This window comes from Dermochelys coriacea, chromosome 19 (genome assembly GCF_009764565.3).
Source record: "Dermochelys coriacea isolate rDerCor1 chromosome 19, rDerCor1.pri.v4, whole genome shotgun sequence".
Taxonomy (NCBI): Eukaryota; Metazoa; Chordata; order Testudines; family Dermochelyidae; genus Dermochelys; species Dermochelys coriacea.
In genome coordinates this window covers 18468932-18492876 of record NC_050086.2, presented here as the reverse complement: position 1 = coordinate 18492876, position 23945 = coordinate 18468932, and the positions used below count along the sequence as shown (strand labels likewise).

The 23945-nt window shown below is 48.1% G+C and overlaps 2 long non-coding RNA genes across 2 annotated transcripts; one reads left to right on the top strand and one right to left on the bottom strand.

Annotated features, from left to right (window-relative positions):
* LOC122458297 lies at positions 1 to 22611 on the bottom strand. The gene is made up of 3 exons (XR_006278276.1): positions 22445 to 22611; positions 4301 to 4305; positions 1 to 11 (listed from the first exon to the last, which is right to left on the bottom strand). It is a non-coding gene; the product is annotated as an uncharacterized LOC122458297 (long non-coding RNA).
* Positions 13132 to 22577, top strand: LOC122458296. Its single transcript, XR_006278275.1, has 3 exons — positions 13132 to 13142; positions 17803 to 17805; positions 22438 to 22577. It is a non-coding gene; the product is annotated as an uncharacterized LOC122458296 (long non-coding RNA).
* Positions 22612 to 23945: the final 1334 nt, after the last annotated feature.

Genomic DNA, 23945 nt, shown 5'->3' with positions numbered 1-23945 from the left:
AGCTGTTTTTTCTGAACCACTTTGAACTAGAAAACAGTGGACAAAATGAAAAGGAGGACATGTGGCACATTAGAGACTAACAAATTTATTTGAGCATAAGCTTTTGTGAGCTACAGCTCACTTCATCGGATGCATTCAGTGGAAAATACAGTGGGGAGATTTATATACACAGAGAACATGAAACAGTGGTTGTTACCATACACTCTGTAACGAGAGTGATCACTTAAGGTGAGCTATTACCAGCAGGAGAGCGGGGGTGGAAACCTTTGTAGTGATAATCAAGGTGGGCCATTTCCAGCAGTTGACAAGAACATATGAGGAACAGTAGTGGGGGGTGAGGGGGAATAAACATGGGGAAATAGTTTTACTTTGTGTAATGACACACCCACTCCCAGTCTTTATTCAAGCCTAATGTAATGGTGTCCAGTTTGCAAATTAATTCCAATTCAGCAGTCTCTCACTGGAGTCTGTTTCTGAAGTTTTTTTGTTGAAGAATTGCCACTTTTAGGTCTGTAATCAAGTAACTCTGAGTTACTTGCACCTTCTTGGTGCCAGCCACTTGCAGAGCAAGAGTCCTAGATGGCCTCCAGTTCTGGAGATCCTTTCTCTCTACATCACACCATAAAGTTAGCTTTTCATAACTGCTGGTGCCTGGTTCCTCTTTTGGATGACAGTTCAGAACAAGCCTTGTTTTACTGGCACTGGTTCTGCCCTCATAAGCTGCTGAGCTTGGGTGTTTGCCGGCACAGATTGCTTGAGTTTCCCTATGGTGAAAGCACAAGGATGGTCACCAATGAGGCTACCAGTTTTTTCACTTCTGATACACAGATGGAAACGAGAGATGAATCTGCCCCCAGATCTCAAATGACGTCTGTGAATGGGAAATGCAAGGGAGAGGGGAATAAAAGCAGAACAAAAAAAAAATAAAGTTGTTGAGCCTCTGACAGATATTGCTGAATCAATACTGGAAACCCCACCGGGGTCCTTCAGCAGAGCTGATACGTTACCTACCCCACATCTCTCTGCATCAGGGCGGGGACCCTCTCCTGTGGGGAATATGGCTCTGTCAGCTTCCTTTACACTTGCCAATTCACTCCACTCCACTCCTCAGCACTAGCTCAGATTAAACTTCAAAGGCTCTTTCTGCCCCTCCGGCACTTCCCAGCCTAGTGCCACCTTGTGAAACACAAGAGGAGAACAGTCAGTGTGAAACTACAGAGCTAAACATTCCCCACCCCCTCCTCCTCATTCTTTGATTCAGCTTTTTAACTTTATCTGCTCTTGTTGCCAGTTACCACCTGGTCTGAGGGCTCTTTCTAGTCACTGCAGTTTACTAGACATCTGAGAGAGAGACACGCAATAATTAACACAGCAGAACTGCAGCTATTTGCATAGCTGGGACTTCCACTGAACAATTCTAGACAGTCCGAAAAAAACATAAAACTACACATCATATTGGCATGAATCAAAAAAAGAAGGCAAGGAAGAAAACAAGGTCTGGCTAGAAACTGCATGTCTCGGGGGACTCCCCTGACTCCTGCACTATATTTAGTCACTCAGGGGGAAAGCTGGTTGATGTATTCATTGTGTAAAAAGAAAAGGAGTACTTGTGGCACCTGTTAGTCTTTAAGGTGCCACAAGTACTCCTTTTCTTTTTGCGAATACAGACTAACATGGCTGCTACTCTGAAACCTATTCATTGTGTGTAAATGTAACCCCTTTCCCCATACATGAATCAACCCTGATTTCCTTTGGTCTGATTTGTTATTCATGAGTACTTCTTGGATGGACAATTTTCAGCAAATAGGGTGTTCACTAGATATGGACTGGAAATATTTTTCCCATCCCAAAAGATTTCTCATCCTGAGATTTTTTTCTATCCCGAATTGAGACAAAAAGTTGAATTCTCAAAAAAAAAAAAAAAAATTAACCAAAAATAAAATAAAATAAAATTTCAGATCGGGTAAATCAAAACTTTTTTTGATAATTTTGAAATGTTTTGTTCCAATTTTGATCTTTATCATCTTTCTTTAGTATAAATTATCTAAAATTTCAAAACAAAAAGTCATTTCAAACCAAACCTGAAGAATTTCATTTAAAAATAAAGTGGACTGTTTCAACAATTTCAAAACTTATTTTTTTAAATCAGGAGATTCATCAAAATTATTCTTATCCCGTGGGCAGTTCTGATTTTGACAAATTGGCATTATCCAATGACAAAACGTTTAAAAAAATTCCTGCACAGTTCTAGTGTTCACAGATTGTTCTCTTGGACTCTTCCCTGTTTGCCATTATTCATTTGTGGCACATGGTGGGTCACCGGAGTCACATGGCATTGCTTCTCTTCCCAAGCTGATTGAAAGTTTTTAAACAGGAGAAAGAGGAATGATAAGTAGCAAGCAGCAGTACTCTCTCTGTACAAAGGCCCTTGCTTGCATGGGAACCCAGGTGTTTGGGCAAAGAGCAGCCGTTTGTTCCCAACACAAAACCTAGTCCGTGCAGGTTCTGCCAATGCCAAGTCACCCTGCAACAGGTGAGGAAGGAATGGCGTCTGGACAGCAGGTCCCTTTCTCTTGGTGCGGGGTTGGAGTAGCTGGTTGAGTCCAGACTTGTGCTCTGAGGATGATGAGGCTATTTTCGGGAGCTCAAGGTAATGGTGCTTCTAGGTCTAGTCAGCTGCTCTCTGCACGGCGGCTTGATGCCCACTGCTCTCCCTCTCACTGGGCCTTTACATGCAGTGCGGGCCCTAGTTGCAGTGGGCACACCTGAGGCCAGATCCTCAGTGGGTGTAAGTTGGCCTCCGTTAGAGTTCATGTGGCTTCCCTGATTTATACCAGATGAGGATCCATCCTATGGCTGTTCTGACAGGCTCCTGTAGGTGAGAGTTAATCCATGTTGGGCTCTTCACTGGGTGACTTTAAATTAGCACCAGAAAGTGCCCCTCGGGGAAGGGAGCGAGCTGACCTGACTCTGTAGGCCTTTCCCACCTCTGAGCTTTCTGACTTGAGTGATAGAGAGACCAGCACTCCCTGGTACTAGGGTGGATTCAGATATGCCCTCTCATTAAGAGCAAGGCCCAAAGCCTGCAGCTGTTAGTCAAACACAGCTCCCAGGGACTGGTAAAGGGGGTTTGCCTGCCTGAATCTGGCAGGACCTGGGTCTAACTGCAAGGTGCTGCCACGGGCTCCATCAGATCATTTGGGACTGTTTATCCTAGAGGGCATGTGTGACATTCCCCCAGGGTACAGCTGTTTCCCCTCGATTCTCCAACCTGGGCTGCCTTTTACCCTGCTTCGCCATGAAAGCCACCACTCGTGGTCTGCCCCCACCCAGCCTCCAGCATGTGAATCACTCCCAGCTATTCTGAGTGCTATGGCCAGCCACCCATGAATTACACTGCAGAGTGACATCAGCAAACTCCCAGACCCAGACGTTCCCCTAGAAATGTGTGTCCTGGCTAATGCAAGCTCATAAAAAGTCCATCATTTCATCAATAGAAAATGATATGCACAAATCTTGTTATTCCAAATAGAGTTTCCCAAACACTTCAGTCCAAACACACACTGGTTTAGATAAAGCAATAAAACAAGTTTATTAACTACAGACAGACAGATTTTAGGTGATTACAAGTAATGAAGCATGAAAGTCAAAATTGGTTACAAGAAAATAGATGGTAAACAGCAATTAATAGCTAACAAGCTAAATGAATTCAAAGCAAAAGTTTCTTTCAGTACATGCTCCTGCAGTCTTACTGGCTGGAATCCTTTCAGCCGGGACCCTTCTCCTAGTTCAGGGTTAATTTCCTTGTCCTTCAAATATTGTTGATGCTGTGAGCAGAGAGAAAGGGAGGAGTATTTGGGGGCATCTGATCCTGTTTCTTTGAAAGTCATCTCCAGTTGAGGTTCATGTTGCTGCTAGCAGGTTGGCTCACAGGACAACTGAAGCAGTTGCTGGTAAAAAGCACTTTATTTCCCTTCCCACAGCAATATATATACAGCACTTGTTTATTCCTTTTCTGTTGTTTATCACCCAATGTTCTCATCATTCTTATCTTTGGGTTCCATTATCTTGTGGTAGTAAAGACTCTCAGGTGCTGCTTCAGATGCATTCACAAAAAGAAAAGGAGTACTTGTGGCACCTTAGAGACTAACAAATTTATTAGAGCATAAGCTTTCGTGAGCCACTGCTCACTTCATCGGATGCATTTGGTGGAAAAAACAGAGGGGAGATTGATATACACCAATAATCTCCCCTCTGTTTTTTCCAACAAATGCATCCGATGAAGTGAGCTGTAGCTCACAAAAGCTTATGCTCTAATAAATTTGTTAGTCTCTAAGGTGCCACAAGTACTCCTTTTCTTTTTACGAATACAGACTAACACGGCTGCTACTCTGAAAGGTGCTGCTTATATCATTAGTCCTTAGTTCAGCCAAAGTTTAGTCCTCAGTCCAGCCAAAATCTTTTGGCCTTGTCCTTTATCTCTTGTTACCCGCAGCCCCTCCTCTTGTACTGTTCTTTTCCATTACTTGGCACACATTTCTAAAACATCTGATACTCAGCATTTCCCACATCTCCCCCTTTTTGTTTAAAAGCAGCTTGAATCATCCGTGACATTCCCCAATGCATACATTGAACTATATATGGACCACACAAACAAATTATACCAATACAGATACCAATTAATAAAAGAGTGTGCTGTAATGATGTTATCCATATTGTGTTCTAATTTTGCAAATAATTCATGAACAGAGTGAGAATGATCTGACAAATTAACACAACACATACCCTCAAAATCTTCACATCCGTGTCCATGTGCTAATAACAAAAATTCACTCGCAGCACTATTATATAAAACTGCATGGCAAATGCTATCTACATCAATTAATAACTCAGTTAATACTTCAAAAATTAGATTAAACTGTTTAATACTCCAACACACTAATTTCTCTAAATTAAAAACATTTTCCATAATAGCAACACCAGGGATGCTTAAGCAATAGAAAATCAATCACAGCTCGATTATCTAAAATGGCATCTCTTAATTCCTGTTGTTCCATACTTAAAAGAGCAATTGCCTGTGATGTAGCATTAAGCGCTTTAACAGCAAAACAAGCTAATGCATTCAAAGTTTGCACCGTGTAATAAGTTGCAAAGCCAGGAATGCCTGCAACGGCATTCATCAAAGCCAAATATTCTGAGTGACTATATAAGGTAACATCGGCGGAACACGTATTTTGCAGGGCCGTGCTTCGCCAATTTTGCTGCTAATTCTTTCCAGGCAACAAAAGGGTCATTCGGCTAAGACAGCACAAGGTATTATGACTTAGATTGGCAGGAATATAACTAAAGGTTCGTTCACCGCAGGTAAAAAACCAACCAGACGGCAAAATAATATGTCCATAATTAAAAGAAACATTAACCGCATTAGTACAATTCAAAAGGGGGGCACTTACGGTTTGGCAGCCCATGGGTACCTTTGCACGTGTGCAATTAACCACTCGCGCACACGTTACATTATCTGCCCCGGCTGGGTACGGGGTATGTAAAGATAGGGCCCCAGGGGGCAAGGAGTAATTGGCGGGGCCCCAATTTGCCATATTCGAATACTGTGAAGACAAATTGGCAGAAGCTGCAAGCATGGTGTGACTGCCAATTTCTTCGGGATGATGACATATGGGCACAAGACAAGTGCCCAGTAGTTCCCCGGCTGCCACAGAATCAGACAAACAAAAGTGTGTGACATTGGCTATCAATGCTAGACGTTCCCATAGGTTATACGTCATTCGCACGCGTAGGGGTACAAGGGGTCCCCCCTGTAACCCAAGCAATACCACTATAACAATATCGATAACCCACATCCTCATTCTGGAAATAAACAGGATATGGCCACAAGCACAACCTCCTCTGATGCTTCCCCTCCAAGCGCGGGATCTTGTTCTCCAGGCGCCGGGTTCAAGGGCGAGCGAGGTTGCTGTAGCCACGGCCGCACCCACTTAGCAGGTATCTACCGAGGACCTTCATCAAGGGAGACCCAAGCATAACCCCGTCCCCAGGTTAGCAATTGTGCTGGCCCCTTCCATTGTTGAGAGGCATAATCAAACCATTTCACCTTAGGTTTCTTCTGCTCATGTTCTATCCCAATACTTCCTAGATGTCTTTGCATTGGAACATGATTGTTATCAGCACTACTAGGTTGCAACCAATTAAGGACATATACCACTTTAGCTAATCGCCCAGCTGGTGTCTGAACTACTGCATCCTGTCCAGTTTGTGCCTGCTTATCCAACATTCCTTTCAAAGTACCATGAGATCGTTCAATAATGGCCTGGCCTGTTGAATTGCCTGGCACCCCTGTTTTGTGTGTTATCCCCCACATTTGTAAAAAGGTTGCAGTGCGCCTGGCCACATACCCAGCTCCATTATCTGTTTTTATCTATCGGGGCACCCCTAATGCAGCAAAACATGCCTGCCAATGTTTTATCACTTCCTTACTGCCCGTGGACACGTGGGGTGTAGCCCAGATAACTCCAGAGAAGGTGTCTACTGACACATGGATGTATTTCTGCTTTCCGAATTGGTTATATTGGGTGACATCTGACTGCCATAATGTTAAAGCCTCTAGACCTCGGGGATTAACCCCTTTGGGAAAGGTGGGTGTCAACCTATTACATTCTGAGCAAGAGGCTACAATACTTCGGGTTTGGGATATAGGTAGAGAGAATTGTCGCGCTAGGGCTTTCGCTAATTGATGGAAAAATCCATGAGACAGGTGAGCTTGCTCAAACCAATTGGGTACTACAACAGATCCCACCAGTGCATCTGCCTGATCGTTGCCCATGCTTAAGTATCCAGGCAGGCCAGTATGGCTCCTGATATGGCCTACAAAGTATGGATACTTTCTTTCATTGAATCGATGCCAAAGGCGCAAGAGTATCTGTTGCAATGCTGGATTATGAACCTTTCCCAGCATAGTTCTCTCCAACCTGTTTACTAACCCCACGGCATATTTAGAATCGCTCATCACGTTGAGCGATTCTTGGTTCCAGTGATCAAATGCCAAAAGTATAGCTAGGAGTTCTAATATCTGTACCGACCCCTCGCTAATAACCTTCTTATGGGCCCAAGTATGTCCCTCCCACCAGACTACCCCTGCTCTCCCTCTTCGCCCAGCCGCATCAGTAAATACTGTTATTCCTGTCACTGGATTCTCCTGTCTCATAAGGTGTTTTTCCAACTGCAACGGGGAAGAAAACAGGCGGCGGGGAGGGTAATGACAACTCAATTGTCCCTGATAATTTGCTAGGGCAACAGCAAACACGGTGTCATACATCAACAGATGTGTAATCATCGTTTTTGAAAATGGCAACAAAATCTGATGCGGATCAATTCCTGTCATTACGGTTACTCTTTTCCGCGCTTGCACTATTAGCATGGCTATTGCTTCAATTCTGGAAGTTACCATACGCACATTTTTACATGGTGGAAATATCCATTCCAAACCGACTAGGGGGTCTTTATCCCTAGTATCCCACTGAAATAATAGCGCTTCCAATACTGCATCTAGGCTAAAGACCGCTACCACGAAGGGTAAGTTTTCCCGATATCTCCCGGAATAACCATCCCCCACCTTCTGCCCTATTCGTTGTAATGCTTGCTTCTGTAGTACCGACAGTTGTCGTTTATCTCCAAGGGCTCTCCCCCCTTCTAATAAGGGAAGAAGAGGAATTATATCCTGATTTGTGATGCCACAAAGGGGGCGAAGCCATTGCAGTTCACCTAGCAGTTTCTGTGCATCATACAGTGTGCGCACATGAGGAGAGATTTTCAACTGCTGGGGGCGTACGGTGCAGTCAGTGATCCGAAGTCCCAAATACAAAAAAGGGGCTTTAGTCTGAACCTTTTCTGGGGCCACAAACAGACCAGCTTCTGCTAACGTGGAGGTGATCTGTGTTATAATCATGGGTTCAAAGGCTACTGGTGCCGCAAATAAAAGATCATCCATGTAATGATATATTTTCCATTGGGGATATTTCACTCGGATTGGGCGTATTGCCCATGCAACGAAGAGCTGGCAGATGGTAGGGGAATTTTTCATTCCTTGGGGCAAAACCTTCCACTGATACCGTACGGAAGGTGCTTCACGATTTACCATCGGAATAGAGAAAGCAAAGCTTTCTCTGTCTCTCGGGTGTAATGGAATAATAAAATAACAATCCTTCAGGTCAATGATTAGTAATGGCCACCCCGATGGGAGCATGGATGGGGCAGGTAAACCGGGTTGTAAAGCACCCATGTCGCCCATAATAACATTAATGGCACGCAGATCTTGGAGCAAACGCCATTTTCCTGATTTCTTTAGGATAGTGAATACAGGTGTATTCCATGGACTAACTGAGGGTTCTAGATGGTCAAGACGTACTTGCTCCTCTACTAGTTTTGTTAATGCGGCAAGTTTTTCTGTTGGCAGCGGCCACTGAGCAACCCAAATCGGCTCATCGGATTTCCATTCCAATGCCAGGGTTGGCCGCTCCTCAGTGGCCGCTACTAGAAAGGGGGGAGATGATCACCACCCCCTATTGACTCAAGCAATCCCTCCCCAACAGCCCCGCGGAGAAGTTGCCCCGCGGAGGCTGTCCAAGCAGCCTGCGTATTGTTTGTCCTCACGCCCTGCCGGCTGGCGCTCCGCGAGGCGTTTCCCAACCCCGACAAAGGGGTCCCATCTTTTTTAAACCGGGAGTGACACTCAGTAGCTTTATGACCGAATTTTTCACATCGATTACATGTCCCGGGAAATGGGGAGGGAAGTGCATTGTTTTGTGGCTGACCTCTTTTCTTGGGGCAATCCCATTTTAAATGACCCATCTTTCCACACTGATAACACGCCCCCTCCCTTCCTCTACGCCAATTCGACTTGGAGGTATTCAAGGCTACCGCCAAGGCGCGTGCATGAATCTTTGCCTTATCCTCCTCCTCCACCAAAGGAGCATGAGTGCAGGCTTCAATCATGTCGACTAGGGAGGCCGATTTTGGTAAAGTCACCAAAATCTTCTTACACGTGGGGTTAGCATTTTGAAGGGCTAAATCTACCCCCAATGCCGATCTGGCGTCTGGTGTTAAATTAGGGGCCCTATCCAATGCCGTCCTTAGGCGGTCCAAAAAGAGGGCAAAAGATTCGCCCACTCCCTGCGTGACTTTTAAATAGGGAGGTGACGGGGCGCCCAAATCAGGGAGCTCTTTGAATGCCTCCAATGCTAGAAGCTGAGACTGTTGTAATATTTGGGGTACCAATCGCGCCTGTAGCTGAGACTCTTCAAATCGCCCCTGTCCCAACAACATGTCTATAGTTGCTACATGGAGATGGTCGTCCTGGGGTCTATCTAAATTAAGCACTGCCACGTGCTCAGCCTTCTTTCTCCATGAATCCTTCCATAATAATCTCTGTGTGGGTGTTAACAACATATCTGCAAATTTCTGGGTGTCAAAGGGACACATCGCTTGCCCCAAGAATATTTGTTCTAATAACGCTTGTACATATGGATTTTTCAAGCCGTACGCCACAATAGCTTTCTGAGCCTCCCTCATCAATTTCCAATCTAACGGCACCCAAGATTTAACCCCCTCCCTTGATACCGATACCGGGAAAGTAGCCGGCATGGCATCCAAAAATTCCCCTTCAATTATAGCATCTTTTATCAATCCATGCCAGCGCTTAATTGGGTCAGGAGATCCCGCTCCTCCCCCCATCCCTCCAAATCACCCCCGTCCCCCGTTCTTCTTGCCCTCGTCCAATTGAAGAACACGTAGGTGGCGGAGGTTTCACTCTTGGTCGAACCAGTTGCGTAGCGGGGGCATAAATTTTGCGATATTCTTCCTCTGCTGTCGGTCGCAACTCTCCCTCGGGAGTGAGGTGCTCCGTACAACCATAATACCCACACAACCTACAAATATGGGGCAAACATGAGGGGTCAGGTATGCCGTGCTCTTGAAGCTGTTGTAGCAGATGCGGTCGTGACGATCCTTGCGGTCTGTTTTCCTTTCTATCCAGCTCATCCATCATCTGTTGAGCTGCAATACCTTCCTTATAAACCACCGAATTATCTGGTCCTGCGTCAAGTTATCAAACTCTCCAGTTTTAGGCAAGTCAATAATCCGAACGTGTCGGGGAGGGGCTGGGGGCACAACCGTGGGCGGCAATCCTGACCCCCCTTGTAACGGGTTCTCTGGCTTGCCCGATGACAATTCCCCTGACACCGGCTGATCCACGGCCATCGGTTCGCCCCGATCTGAGTCGTCATCCTCCAAGGGCAACGGTACCTCACTGGGGTCCAATGGCGCCAAAGGAATCATAGGCGTTGTTTTACCAAAAAAGTCTTTCGCTCCTACTGTGAAGGCCCCTTTTGCTGATGATTCTAATGCCTCGCGTAAGGCAATACGCGCCCCTGCCTGAGCCACTGCGGTGGTAACGGCTCGATGAACAGTCCGCCAGATAGGGCTCAAGGCAGCAGCTTCTTTATTTCCGACCCCCATAAAGTCCCAGAGGTCTTCCCCCACTGTTTTCCACACCGAGGAGTCAAACACATTCTTTGCATTAACCAGGACACCCCGTCGCTTTCCCCACCGAAGCAATTTTTGAAGAGCTTCTGGGGAAAATTTTTCTCCCTGGTTATTAAGCAGATTGCTTAAGACCTTAAACACGGCCTGCTCATCTGCTGATGCTGCCGCTCCCATTATGAGAGATATTCCCCGCCGCTCACCTTTCAGTGGGAGCTCCCCCGCCTCTTGGGCGTCCCGGTCCCTCACCTGAACGGAGGACACCGGCAGCGGCGGTCCCTGCTATTTCTTCCTCTGTCCGTGGTATCAAATTCACAGAATTCTATCACGTCGGGGTCACCATTTGTTGCTGCTAGCAGGCTGGCTTACAGGACAACTGACACAGTTGCTGGTAAAAAGCACTTTATTTCCCTTCCCACAGCAATATATATACAGCACTTGTTTATTCCTTTTCTGTTGTTTATCACCCAATGTTCTCATCATTCTTATCTTTGGGTTCCATTATCTTGTGGTAGTAAAGACTCTCAGGTGCTGCTTATATCATTAGTCCTTAGTTCAGCCAAAGTTTAGTCCTCAGTCCAGCCAAAATCTTCTGGCCTTGTCCTTTATCTCTTGTTATCCGCAGCCCCGCCTCTTGTACTGTTCTTTTCCATTACTTGGCACACATTTCTAAAACATCTGATACTCAGCATTTCCCACAGGTTCAGAAGGTAAAAGGACTGCGGGAATGGGAACCTCCTGCTGTATCTTTGCCAAAATGTAGATTTCGCACTCATATCCTTTTTCCTGCCAAAGAATGGCCATTTAACTAGGTGATAGTCCATTTGATTTTGTTGACACCTGGCTGAGGTGTCACTTTGCCTTTTGTCTTTGAGGAATTGGCTTGTGCCTGCTTTTCTGAACTTGGAACATGCCCCAGTAATGTAATACAGTAGGATCTTATAACTTTACATACAATGTTACCAAACATATTTTACCAGGACAATAATGATCAGCAAATAATGAGTTTCCAGAGGCATACTTTGTACAAAATCCATTCTAGTTTTGTAAAAAGGGTGACTGTAGGGATACAGATGGCCACAGTGTGATACGATATTTAAATAAACCATGATTAATACTCCTGTTGGGAACCAGTCTCATAGTAACTGATGTGCTGCAGAATCTGCTGCATTGGCACACAAGCTGTTGCGCCCCAGAACATGGCAATGAAGCAATGGTCTGAAATCCCAGAGGCTTGTGGGAAGGCACTGTGCTGGGGGAGGCTCACTCTCATTCACAAAATTGTCTTTAAAGGGTTGTCCCCCATACCCGATTCCTTGACCCCTACCATTAGATAGTACTGACTCCTCGCCTTTTTCCATAGCATAGTGCCTTACACTGCCCAAGCCTGCTGCTTGATCCCTCCCACTGGGCTCAGCAGGATTCCTTATGGGTCCTACACAGTGTATGGGCGCACAGTAAGCACCACACAAGGGCCCCTTGCCCTGCATTAGGGTTGTGCAGACTTGCAGGTGGCAGCACCAGGAGGGAGGGACTGTGCCCCAGGAAGTGCTGGCCCGCCCCAGCTGTGCAGTGTGCTCCCCAAACAATGCCTGGCTGGCTCCAGGGGCCTGTGTACAGGTGGGGTCATGGGCCAACCTCCCCTCTCCCTCCCCTTTGTTCTGGGATGCATTGTGACCCTGAGGGTGCACCGAAGGAGCAGCCCAAGCACTCACTGGAGTGCAGGACCTCAAGCTGTTGCTGGCCCTTCTGCTGGAGCTCTCCTGTTGCCCCACACACCCACTCCAGGGCCAGCCCAGTGTGTCCAGAGAGTGTTGATTAGGGCTAGATCCTGCCTGCAGATTAATCCAGGCACTGCCCTAGCTGCAGCTGGCATCACCTAGGAAATCTGTGGGCAGAATGTGACCCTCAGAATGGGGGGTGGCTTGCCGAGGTCACTGGCAACAGGATCTAGGGCCTGGCACCTGCTGCAGCTGATTTAGTTCTGATAGCTTCCTCTGGGGGCTTGTGTGACAAGAGCAGGATGGTGCCTCACTCCCCTCAGGGGCACATGTCTCCACAGCACTGGCAGCACCAACATGTACCCTTGCCAAGGGGCCAAGGACTGGCAGAGCATGGAGAGGGAGTTACCCCGGGTCAGAGCTAAAGCTCAGTGGTTGACGGTGATGTGTGAGGGAAGATTGTAGTGTGTGGGTCCAGGCCGTGTTCCTTGTCTGGGAACAGTCTCCAGGCCTTGAGTCTTCCCTGGTGGGATCATTTACACCTGGGCAAAGGGAGCATGCAACCCCTCCCCCCAGAATTCTGAGCATTTACACTAACTCTGCCCAAGATATTGACACAAGGTGCAGGCAAGGGAGCCAGGCTGCAGGGTGCCAGGCTGGGGGCCAAGCCCGCAGGGGGCTGGAAGGTGCCAAGCAGGGGATCAGACCCACAGTGGACTTCCACGGTAGGCAGGTTGGGGGGTCAGGCCCACAGGGGGCCGGCAGGCTGGGGATCAGACGCTCAGTCTGGCCCTTTTTCAGAAACACACGCACTTTGCCTATTAATGCTGTGGGAGAAAAGGGCAGAGATATTCTTTGCAGAGCTGGCAGGTAAACAGCCGGCGGGAGTGCGGGAGGGAAGGAAGGGGGCGTCCATGCACTCTTTCGAGTTTTCATTGAACTATTGAAGAACAGCATCTGGGACAGGGAGCACAGGGCATGAGCCACTACAACCTCGCTAGCAGCCCAAGGTTTCCCCAAGGCAGGGGAAGGTGACAGAGGCTGCTCACTGGCTTTAGGGCTGCTTTGCACCAGCAGATGATGGGGAGAGCTCTCCTCTCCTGGGGAACTGAGCCTTTGCACCACGTGGCACCAACTCACACTGTTACCTCATAGGAAGCAACTTGTACATCGCACCAGGAGTGCCATCTAAATTAGTGTGCCACAGCCAGCGGTGCCCATGGCCTAGCTTTTAGACTCACAAAATGCATCCCCCAGGCCTGCTCCCCTGCACCTCTCCCATGACAGGCGCACCACATGAATCAGGGAGCTGAGGAAGGAGACAAGAGTTGTATCATGATGGCTGGGAAAGATAAAAGCATGAATGAATGCAGGATTAGTGGCCATGCATGAGGGTCACTGGCTCCCACCCCTGGTAGGGACCCTGGAGAATCCCAGGGAATGGTGAGTGAACCAGAGAAAACACTTCCTCTGGGCCTACTTCTTCCTGCCTGCCCTCCCCGAAGTGCCCCTCTATAAATAGCAGGTCGGTGACTCATTCTGGGGACAAGGCTGGCTCCGTTCTCTCTGCTTTCTGTTTCTACTGTGTTCACCCACGGGGTGGATGATGTCAGGTTTTTCTCTGTAAACCCTGCACAGAGTTGTGCAGCAGCACTCTCTGGAGAATTTCTGAATGGCCAGTGGAGCATGGTGCCCTGCGGGTGAGTAAGAAGGACCTTGTGGGGACCCAGGCAGGGACAGGGAAAGGCCACTGCTGATGCACAGGTTTCAGAGTAGCAGCCGTGTTAGTCTGTATCTGCAAAAAGAAAAGGAGGACTTGTGGCACCTTAGAGACTAACAAATTTATTTGAACATAAGCTTTCGTGAGCTACAGCTCACTTCATCGGATATATTCAGTGGAAAGTACAGTGGGGAAATTTATATACACAGAGAACATGAAACAATGGGTGTTACCATACGCACTGTAAGGAGAGTTTCAGAGTAGCAGCCGTGTTGGTCTGTATTCGCAAAAAGAAAAGGGGTACTTGTGGCACCTTAGAGACTAACAAATTTATTAGAGCATAAGCTTTCGTGAGCTACAGCTCACTTCATCGGATGCATTTGGCGGAAAAAACAGAGGAGAGATTTATATACACACACAGAGAACATGAAACAATGGGTTTATCATACACACTGTAAGGAGAGTGATCACTTAAGATAAGCCATCACCAGCAGCAGGGCGGGGGGAAAGGAGGAAAACCTTTCATGGTGACAAGCAAGGTAGGCTAATTCCAGCAGTTAACAAGAATATCAAAAAGAAAAGGAGTACTTGTGGCACCTTAGAGACTAACAAATTTGTTAGTCTCTAAGGTGCCACAAGTACTCCTTTTCTTTTTGCGAATACAGACTAACACGGCTGCTACTCTGAAACCTAAGAATATCAAAGGAACAGTGGGGGGTGGGGTAGGGGGGAGAAATACCATGGGGAAATAGTTTTACTTTGTGTAATGACTCATCCATTCCCAGTCTCTATTCAAGCCTAAATTAATTGTATCCAATTTGCAAATTAATTCCAATTCAGCAGTCTCTCGTTGGAGTCTGTTTTTGAAGCTTTTTTGTTGAAGTATAGCCACTCTTAGGTCTGTGATCGAGTGACCAGAGAGATTGAAGTTTTCTCCAACTGGTTGGCAAGGGGCTTTGTTGCAAGGATAGGTTCCTGGGTTAGTGGTTCTGTTGTGTGGTGTGTGGTTGCTGGTGAGTATTTGCTTCAGATTGGGGGGCTGTCTGTAAGCAAGGACTGGCCTGTCTCCCAAGATCTGTGAGAGTGATAGGTCGTCCTTCAGGATAGGTTGTAGATCCTTGATGATGCGTTGGAGAGGTTTTAGTTGGGGGCTGAAGGTGATGGCTAGTGGCGTTCTGTTTTCTTCTTTGTTGGGCCTGCCCTGTAGTGGGTGACTTCTGGGTACTCTTCTGGCTCTGTCAATCTGTTTCTTCACTTCAGCAGGTGGGTATTGTAGTTGTAGGAATGCATGATAGAGATCTTGTAGGTGTTTGTCTCTGTCTGAGGGGTTGGAGCAAATTGTAGAGCTTGGCTGTAGACAATGGATCGAGTGGTATGATCTGGATGAAAGCTGGAGGCATGTAGGTAGGAATAGCGGTCAGTAGGTTTCCGATATAGGGTGGTGTTTATGTGACCATCGCTTATTAGCACCGTAGTGTCCAGGAAGTGGATCGCTTGTGTGGACTGGTCCAGGCTGAGGTTGATGGTGGGATGGAAATTGTTGAATTCCTGGTGGAATTCCTCTAGAGCTTCTTTTCCATGGATCCAGATGATGAAGATGTCATCACTGTAGCGCAAGTAGAGTAGGGGCGTTAGGGGACAAGAGCTGAGGAAGCGTTGTTCTAAGTCAGCCATAAAAATGTTGGCATACTGTGGGGCCATGCGGATACCCATCGCAGTGCCGCTGATTTGAAGGTATACATTGTCACCAAATGTGAAATAGTTATGGGTGAGGGAAAAGTCACAAAGTTCAGCCACCAGGTTAGCCGTGACAGTATCGGGGATACTGTTCCTGGCGGCTTGTAGTCCATCTTTGTGTGGACTGTTCCTGGTCACTCGATTACAGACCTAAGAGTGGCTATCCTTCAACAAAAAAGCTTCAAAAACAGACTCCAACGAGAGACTGCTGAATTGGAATTAATTTGCAAACTGGATACAATTAACTCAGGCTTGAATAGAGACTGGGAATGGATGAGTTATTACACAAAGTAAAACTATTTCCCCATGGTATTTCTCCCCCTGACCCCACCCTCCACTGTTCCTCAGATGTTGTTGTTAACTGCTGGAATTAGCCTACCTTGCTTGTCACCATGAAGGTTTTCCTCCTTTCCCCCCGCCCTGCTGCTGGTGATGGCTTATCTTAAGTGATCACTCTCCTTACAGTGTGTATGATAAACCCATTGTTTCATGTTCTCTGTGTGTGTATATAAATCTCTCCTATGTTTTTTCCACCAAATGCATCCGATGAAGTGAGCTGTAGCTCAGAAAGCTTATGCTCTAATAAATTTGTTAGTCTCTAAGGTGCCACAAGTACTCCTTTTCTTTTTGTAAGGAGAGTGATCACTTAAGATGAGCCATCACCAGCAGGAGTGGGTGGGGGGGGAGGAAGAAAACCTTTTGTCGTGATAATCAAGGTGGGCCATTTCCAGCAGCTGACATTCTTGAAATTCTGGAAATGGTCCACCTTGATTATCATGACAAAAGGTTTTCTTCCTCTCCCCAACGGAGGCACAGAGAGCAAGTGCAAGGCCCTGGCATGCCAGGCCCAAGGGAGGGAGTCTCCCTTGCAGCCTGAAGGCCAGGCTGGGACTGACCACTGCAGAGGTGCATGGCCAAGGGCCTGGGGCACAGGGTGGAGTCTCTCAAGTGCTTAAGTGACTTAAGGAGAACATAAGAACGGCCAGACTGGGTCAGATCAAAGGTCCATCTAGCCCAGCATGCAGTCCCCCGACAGTGGCCAGTGCCAGCTGCCCCGGAGGGAATGAACAGAACAGGGATTCATCAATGATCCATGCTCTGTTGCCCATTCCCAGCTTCTGACAAACAGAGGCTACGGCAGTGGTGTCTAAACTTTTTACACACAAGATCACTTTTTGAATTTAAGAGCATCCCAGGATCTACCCCCATCCCTTCCCCAAGGCCTCGCCCTGCTCACTCCATCCTCCGCCTCTCAGTCACTTGCTTTCCACCACCCTCATTGACTTTCACTGGGCTGGAGCAGGGGGTGGGTTCAGGAGGGGGTGCATGCTCTGGGCTGGGGCCAAGGGGTCACAGTGTGGGAGGGGGCTCTGGGCTGAGCCTGGGGCAGGGGGTTGGGGTGCAGAATGCAGGCTCTGGGAGGGAGTTTGGATGCAGAATGGGGCTCTGGGCTGGGGCAGAGTGTTGGGGTGCAGGAGGGGGTATGGGGTGCTGGCTCTGGGAGGGGGCAGGGGGTTGGGGTGCAGGCTCCCATCGGGCAGCACTTACCTCAGGCGGCTCCCGGTCAGCAGTGCAGCCGGGCTAAGGCAGGCACTGCCCCCGCAGCTCCCATTGGCCACAGTTCCTCATTCCCGGCCAATGGGAGCTGCGTGGGTGGTGCTTGTAGGCAGGAGCAGCGCACAGAGACCCCTGCCCCGCCCTCCGGGACGGGGGGGGGCGTGCTGGCCGCTTCCAGGAGTGGCGTGGGGCTGGGCAGGTAGGCAGCCCCGCTGCCCCACTGGACTTTTAGTGGCCGGAGATTGCGATCGACTGGGAGAGTCTCCAGGATCGACCAGTCAATCATGATTGACCGGTTGGTGACTACTGGGCGAGGGAGGGACATCATCAGTCTCATTGAAAGTCGATGAGAGTCTGCAGCTCTTGAGCTCCTAAGTCACTAAGAAAGCCCACCCCAGGAGCTCCCCCTTTGGGCTCTCACACTGCGGCCTGGTGTCTGTCTGAGACCACGGGTTGGTTCAGGCTAGTGCGCCTCTCCTACAGGCTTTGCACAGTGTGTGTGTGTGTGTGTGTGAGTATGTGTGTGTGTATGTATGTGTGGGGGGGGGCTCACACTGCACCCAGTTTGAGCAGGACATGGTCACTGGGCTCTTCCTCTGCTCCTGGGGGCCACTGCTCTCAGGAGCTACCCCTGGAGTGCAGCAGTGTAACGGGATGATTTAGCCTTACAAGTCAGGGTCTTTGCATTCCAGTCCCACCTCTGCCACTGACTTGCTGGGAGACCTAGTGCCGGGTGGCCTTGCTCTATGCCTCAGTTTTCCCATCAGCTAAAATGGGGATAGTGGCACTGACACACCTCCTGGGGTGCTATGCAGCTGGGTTCATTGGTGCTTGTAACATACCCTGGGACCCTCCGATGGGGGTGACTTACCTCTGTGCTGGTGGCTGGGTGCCAGGGAGTGCAGTAGTGGCCGGTTTCTGGTATGGAACAGCCCCACAGCACTGTTGTTTCATCCGTAACCGGCCTTTCTATCCTGAGCTCCCAGTGCCCTGATGTCCCTGAGCTGCCCTTTGTGCATCACAGCCACATGCGCTGGCTCAGCATGTCACAAACCCCCATCAAATGTCTGTGGGGAGCATCTCCCTGCAGCTTGGTGCCAGGGCCAGAACACAGTTCATCCCTGCCTGCACCTGATGGCATCAGTCACTCCGGGGCCACGTGGATGTGAATGGCTCCTGGTCTGACTGCGGACACATGGCAGCACCAGGGGCTGGACAGTGGAGGGTTGGGACCCTGGTTTTTATCTCCTGGGGAAAAGCAAGTGCTCAGGACTTGATAGCAGGCCAAAGCTGAACAGATTCCACTGGCACAGCCTTGGCCTTTCCTGCTGGTGCCTCCTCCAAGGGCAGGGACAAGTGGATGATGCTTCCTGAGGCCAGGGGTAATGTTGGGTAGAGAGTTGCCCCCTCCATGGAACTAGGGTTCCTCCGAGTTCCTGCGGCTGCCTTGGCCCCCGAGGAGCTGTATGAGCAGTGTGTGTTTCTGACTGGTGGGCTAAGCATGGTTGGGGTAGAACTAGCAGGAAGGGTGCAGGGAGCTTGTGGAACCAGCCTGGCTGGGCTGGGGTAGTACGGGGAGGGAGGGTTCACCACTGGCCCTGCAGCCAGTGTTGCGAGTGGGAGTGTCTTTTCTCTTTGTTCCATGGATACCTCACCATGGATGAGCCCTTGGCCTTTTTCCAGAGGGCAGCCCAGCAAGTGTCCTGGGTCCGGCACTTACACAGAGCTGCCCCTCCCCAGGGCACCCTGTACTTGGCTGCAGAGAAGGGGATGCATGCCTGTTTTCCACCCAGATGACCACTGTTCATTGAAAGGCCATGGGGAGGAACTTGCACAAAGTAGCTGTGGAAGACGGTTCTGTATCTCTCTTAAATAACCATCCATGCCAACCCTCTGTCCGCAAGTGTGCCCAAAACTCCAGACCATGGGGCTTGGCAAGGAGGGGCAGGTCTGTCAGTTCCCTCCCTTTGGGCCATGCAAATGATCCCCCAAAAGTGCCCAGTTCCAGGGAAGCCTGCACTTCAGCAATTACTAGCGCCTCTCTTGCCGCTACGTGCTTCTCCTGGGAAGCCAGGGACTTTGTTTAAAGAAAGAACAAGGATGAACATGTCCCCTTCCATGAGTGGACCTTAGCTAAAATGCTGGCTCCAAAGGGCCCAAAGCTCTGTGTTGGGTGGGATGTCCCACTGGACTCATATCTGACTCCAAGGGGCCTAGTCCCTACAATCAGCCCAAGTACAGACACTGCCCTGCATACCCTGGGAATTTTGGGATGCTTGTGAGCTGGCTCCAGGGGTGAATTCTCAGCCTGAGCCCAGCTGTTCTGTGAGTGATGGTCAGGCCGGTCCCCTTTCACATGCAGCTTCACACAGCTCCATGGGCCCTGGGAAGACACCCCCCTCCCCACCGATCCTGTGCTTGCAGGGACAGAGCTGCAATCCCAAATGGGACTGAGGACCTCAGGCACTTGTGCCGTTGCAAAGGGCCTAGCAGAGATTGAAATGAAGAGAAGAAGGCCTTTGTACCAGTGTAGCAAGGTAGAATCTTGCCCCCCACCCCTTCCACTGGAACTGACTGCAGGGAAGAGGAGAATCACGCATCCCCCAGGGCCATGCTGGGGCGAGTGTTAGGAAAATCTGCCTGGATCCCACCCCCTGGCAGCCCCATGGCCAAGTGTTTGATCAGCTCACTGCAAAGGACACAGCCAGGCAGAGTGTGAGTCCAGCCACACCCAAAGCCACCTATTTCCAGACCTCCTGCTTCTGGGGATGGGCCCACCTGCCATTGCAATGCTGGGTGTCACTGTGGCAAAGCATGAGAACTGTTAACAGCAGAAGCCAGAAGGGACCCACCATAGGAACATACGGTAGGGATTCCCCTGCTCAACAGCTAGCCCCAAGGTTTGGATTTGCTGCTGCTGGCATCAGAAGGCAGATAACATCTCTGCTGCTGTGTCCAGAGGTTTGTCAATTTGGTGACTGATGTCTGGCTGGCGCCCTGTCTTTTTCTGAGACGCAGGCCCATGTGGCACCTCCAGGAACAGTGTGTGCTGTTCTGGTCTCCCATGTTTAGGAAAGATGAATTCAAACTGGAAACAGGTACAGAGAAGGGCAACTAGGATGATCCAAGGAGTGGAAAACCTGCCTTATGAGAGGAGACTCAAAGAGCTTGGCATGTTTAACTTAACCAAAAGAAGCCTGAGGGGATAAATACCAGGGAGGGAGAGGAGTTATTTAAGTTAAGCACCAGTATGAACACAAGAACAAATGGACATAAAATGGCCAGCAACAAGTTTAGGCTTGAAATTAGATGAAAGTTTCTAACCATCAGAGGAGTGACATTCTGGAACAGCCTTCCAGAGGGGAGTAGAGGAGGCAAAAAACCTAACTGGTGTCAAGACTGAGCTTGATAAGATCATGGAAGGGATGGTATGATGGGACTGCTTACAATAACATGTGGCCCATCTGCGACTGCTAGTAGCAAAAATCCCCAACGGCCGGTGATTGGGACACTAGCTGGGGAGGGCTCCGAGTTACTACAGGGAATTCTTTCCCAGGTGTCTGGCTGGTGGATCTTGCTGGAATGCTCAAGGCCCAACTAATTGCTATATTTGGGTTTGGGAAGGAATTTGCCCTGTGGTCAGATTGGCAGAGACTCGGAGCTTTTTACCTTCCTTTGCAGCGTGGGGCATGGATCACCTGCAGGTTTAAACTAGTGTAAATGGTGCTGTGATGAATTGGGTCACAGAAACCCCTTTGGGAACTGCCACCTGATGTGCTGAGACTACCCTGAGCCTTGTTTCCCTGCCAGCTTGGGACTGCAATGCCCTGTCTGGTTGTGCCAGACATGCCAGCCTGCTACAAACACAGACCCAGGTCTGAACCACGTCCCCCAAAAGCTGCAGGCTTAACTGAAAACACCTTAAGAAGTGCTCCTGTCTTCAACAGTCAGATGCCCAGTTTCCAATGGGGTCCAAACCTCAAATAAATCCTTTTTACCCTATATAAAGCTTATACAGGGTAAACTAATAAATTGTTCCCCCTCTATAACACTGATAGAGAGATATGCAAAACTGTTTTCCCCTCCAGGTATTAATACATACTCTGGGTTAATTAATAAGTAAAAAGTGATTTTATTAAATAAAAAAGTAGAATTTAAGTGGTTCCAAGTAATAACAGACAGAACAAAGTGAATTACCAAGCAAAATAAAATAAAACACACAAGTCTAAGCCTAATACAGTAAGAAAACTGAATACAGATATCAGGGGCTAACTGTGTTAGTCTGTATCCACAAAAACAACAAGGAGTCTGGTGGCACCTTAAAGACTAACAGATTTATTTGGGCATAAGCTTTCGTGGGTAAAACACCACATCTTCAGATGTTTTACCCACGAAAGCTTATGCCCAAATAAATCTGTTAGTCTTTAACAGACTCCTTGTTGTTTTTTTGAATACAGATAAAATCTCACCCTCAGATGTTTCAATAAGCTTCTATCACAGACTGGATGCCTTCCTTGTCTGGGCACAATCCTTTCCCCTGGTACAGCCCTTGTTCCAGCTCAGGTGGTAGCTAGGGGATTTCTCATGACTGCAGCCCCCTTTGTTCTGTTCCACCCCCTTATATATCTTTTGCACAAGGCGGGAGTCCTTTGTCCCTCTCTGGGTTCCCACCCCTCCTTCTAATGGAAAAGCACCATGTTAAAGATGGATTCCAGTTCAGCTGACATGATCACATGTCACTGTAAGACTTCATTACCCACTTGCCAGCACACACTATACAGGAAGACTTACAAGTAAACAGAGCCATCTACAGTCAGTTGTCCTAGTTGATGGGTTCCATCAAGATTCCAAATCACCGTTAATATCCCACACTTTGCATAATTACAATAAGCCCTCAGAGTTATATTTCATATTTCTAGTTTCAGATACAAGAATGATACATACATACAAATAGGATGACCACACTCAGTAGATTATAAGCTTTGTAATGATACCTTAAAAGAGACCTTTTGTAAAACATATTCCAGTTACATTATATTCACTCATAAGCATATTTTCATAAAATCATATAGAGTGCAACATCACAGGTGGATTCTCTGTAACTTGAATTCTTTAAATCCTGATTTGAGAACTTTAGTAACTCAGCCAGAGGTTAAACAAGCCTTACTGAGGGCATAGGAACAAACCATTCCAAGGTGCATAAAGAATAGCAAATATGGCAGGCGACCAGCTTGGCTTAACAGAGAAATCTCTGGTGAGCTTAAACACAAAAAGGAAGCTTACAAGAAGTGGAAACTTGGACAGATGACTATGGAGGAGTATAAAAATATTTCTCGAGCATGCAGGGTGTAATCAGGAAGGCCAAAGCACAACTGGAGTTGCAGCTAGCAAGGGATGTGAAGGGTAACAAGAAGGGTTTCTACAGGTATATTAGTAGCAAGAAAAAGGTCAGGGAAAGTGTGGAACCCCTACTGAATCGGGGAGGCAACCTAGTGACAGATGATGTGGAAAAAGCTGAAGTACTCAATCTTCTTTTGCCTCAGTCTTCACAGATAAGATCAGCTCCCAGACTGCTGCACTGGACAGCACAGTATGGGGAGGAGATGAGCAGCCCTCAGTGGTGAAAGAACAGGTTAAGGACTATTTAGAAAAGCTGGACATGCACAAGTCCATGGGGCTGGATTGCAATGCAATTGGAAAAAGGCTAATGTCATGCCCATCTTTAAAAAAGGGAAGAAGAAGAATCTGGGGAACTACAGGCCAGTCAGCCTCACCTCAGTCCCTGGAAAAATCATGGAGCAGGTCCTCAAGGAATCCATTTTGAAGCATTTGGAAGAGAGGAAGGTGATCAGAAAGTGTCAACATATATTCACCAAGGGCAAGTCATGCCTGACTCATCTGATTGCTTTCTATGATGAGATAACTAACTCTTTGGATATGGTGAAAGCGGTGGACGTGATATATCTTGACTTTAGCAAAGCTTTTGATACAGTGTCCCACAGTATTCTTGCTAGCAAGTTAAAGAAGTATGGATTGGTTGAATGGACTATAAGGTGGATAGAAAGCTGGCTAGATCATCGATCTCAACGGGTAGTGATCAATGGCTCGATGTCTAGTTGGCAGCTGGTATCAAGCGGAGTGCACCAGGGGTCGGTCCTGCAGCTCGTTTTTCAACATCTTCATTAATTATCTGGATGAGGGGATGGATTGCCCCCTTAGCAAGTTTGCAAGTGACACTAAGCTGGGAGGAGAGGTAGATACCCTGGAGATACATAGAGATAGAGTCCAGAGTGATCTAGAGAAATTGGAGGATTGGGCCAAAAAAAATCTGATGAGGTTCAACAAGGACAAGTGCAGAGTCCTGCACTTAGGACGGAAGAATCCCATGCACTGCGACAGGCTGGGGACTGACTGGCTAAGTGGCAGTCTGGCAGAAAAAGACCTGGGGATTAAAGTGGATGAGAAGCTGGATATGAGTCAGCAGTGTGCCCTTGTTGACAAGAAGGCCAACGGCATATTGGGTTCCATGAGTAGGAGCACTGCCAGCAGATGGAGGGAAGCGATTATTCCTCTCTATTTGGCAATGGTGAGGCTACATCTGGAGTATTGCATCCAGTTTTGGGCCCCCAACTACAGAAAGGATGTGGACAAATTGGGGA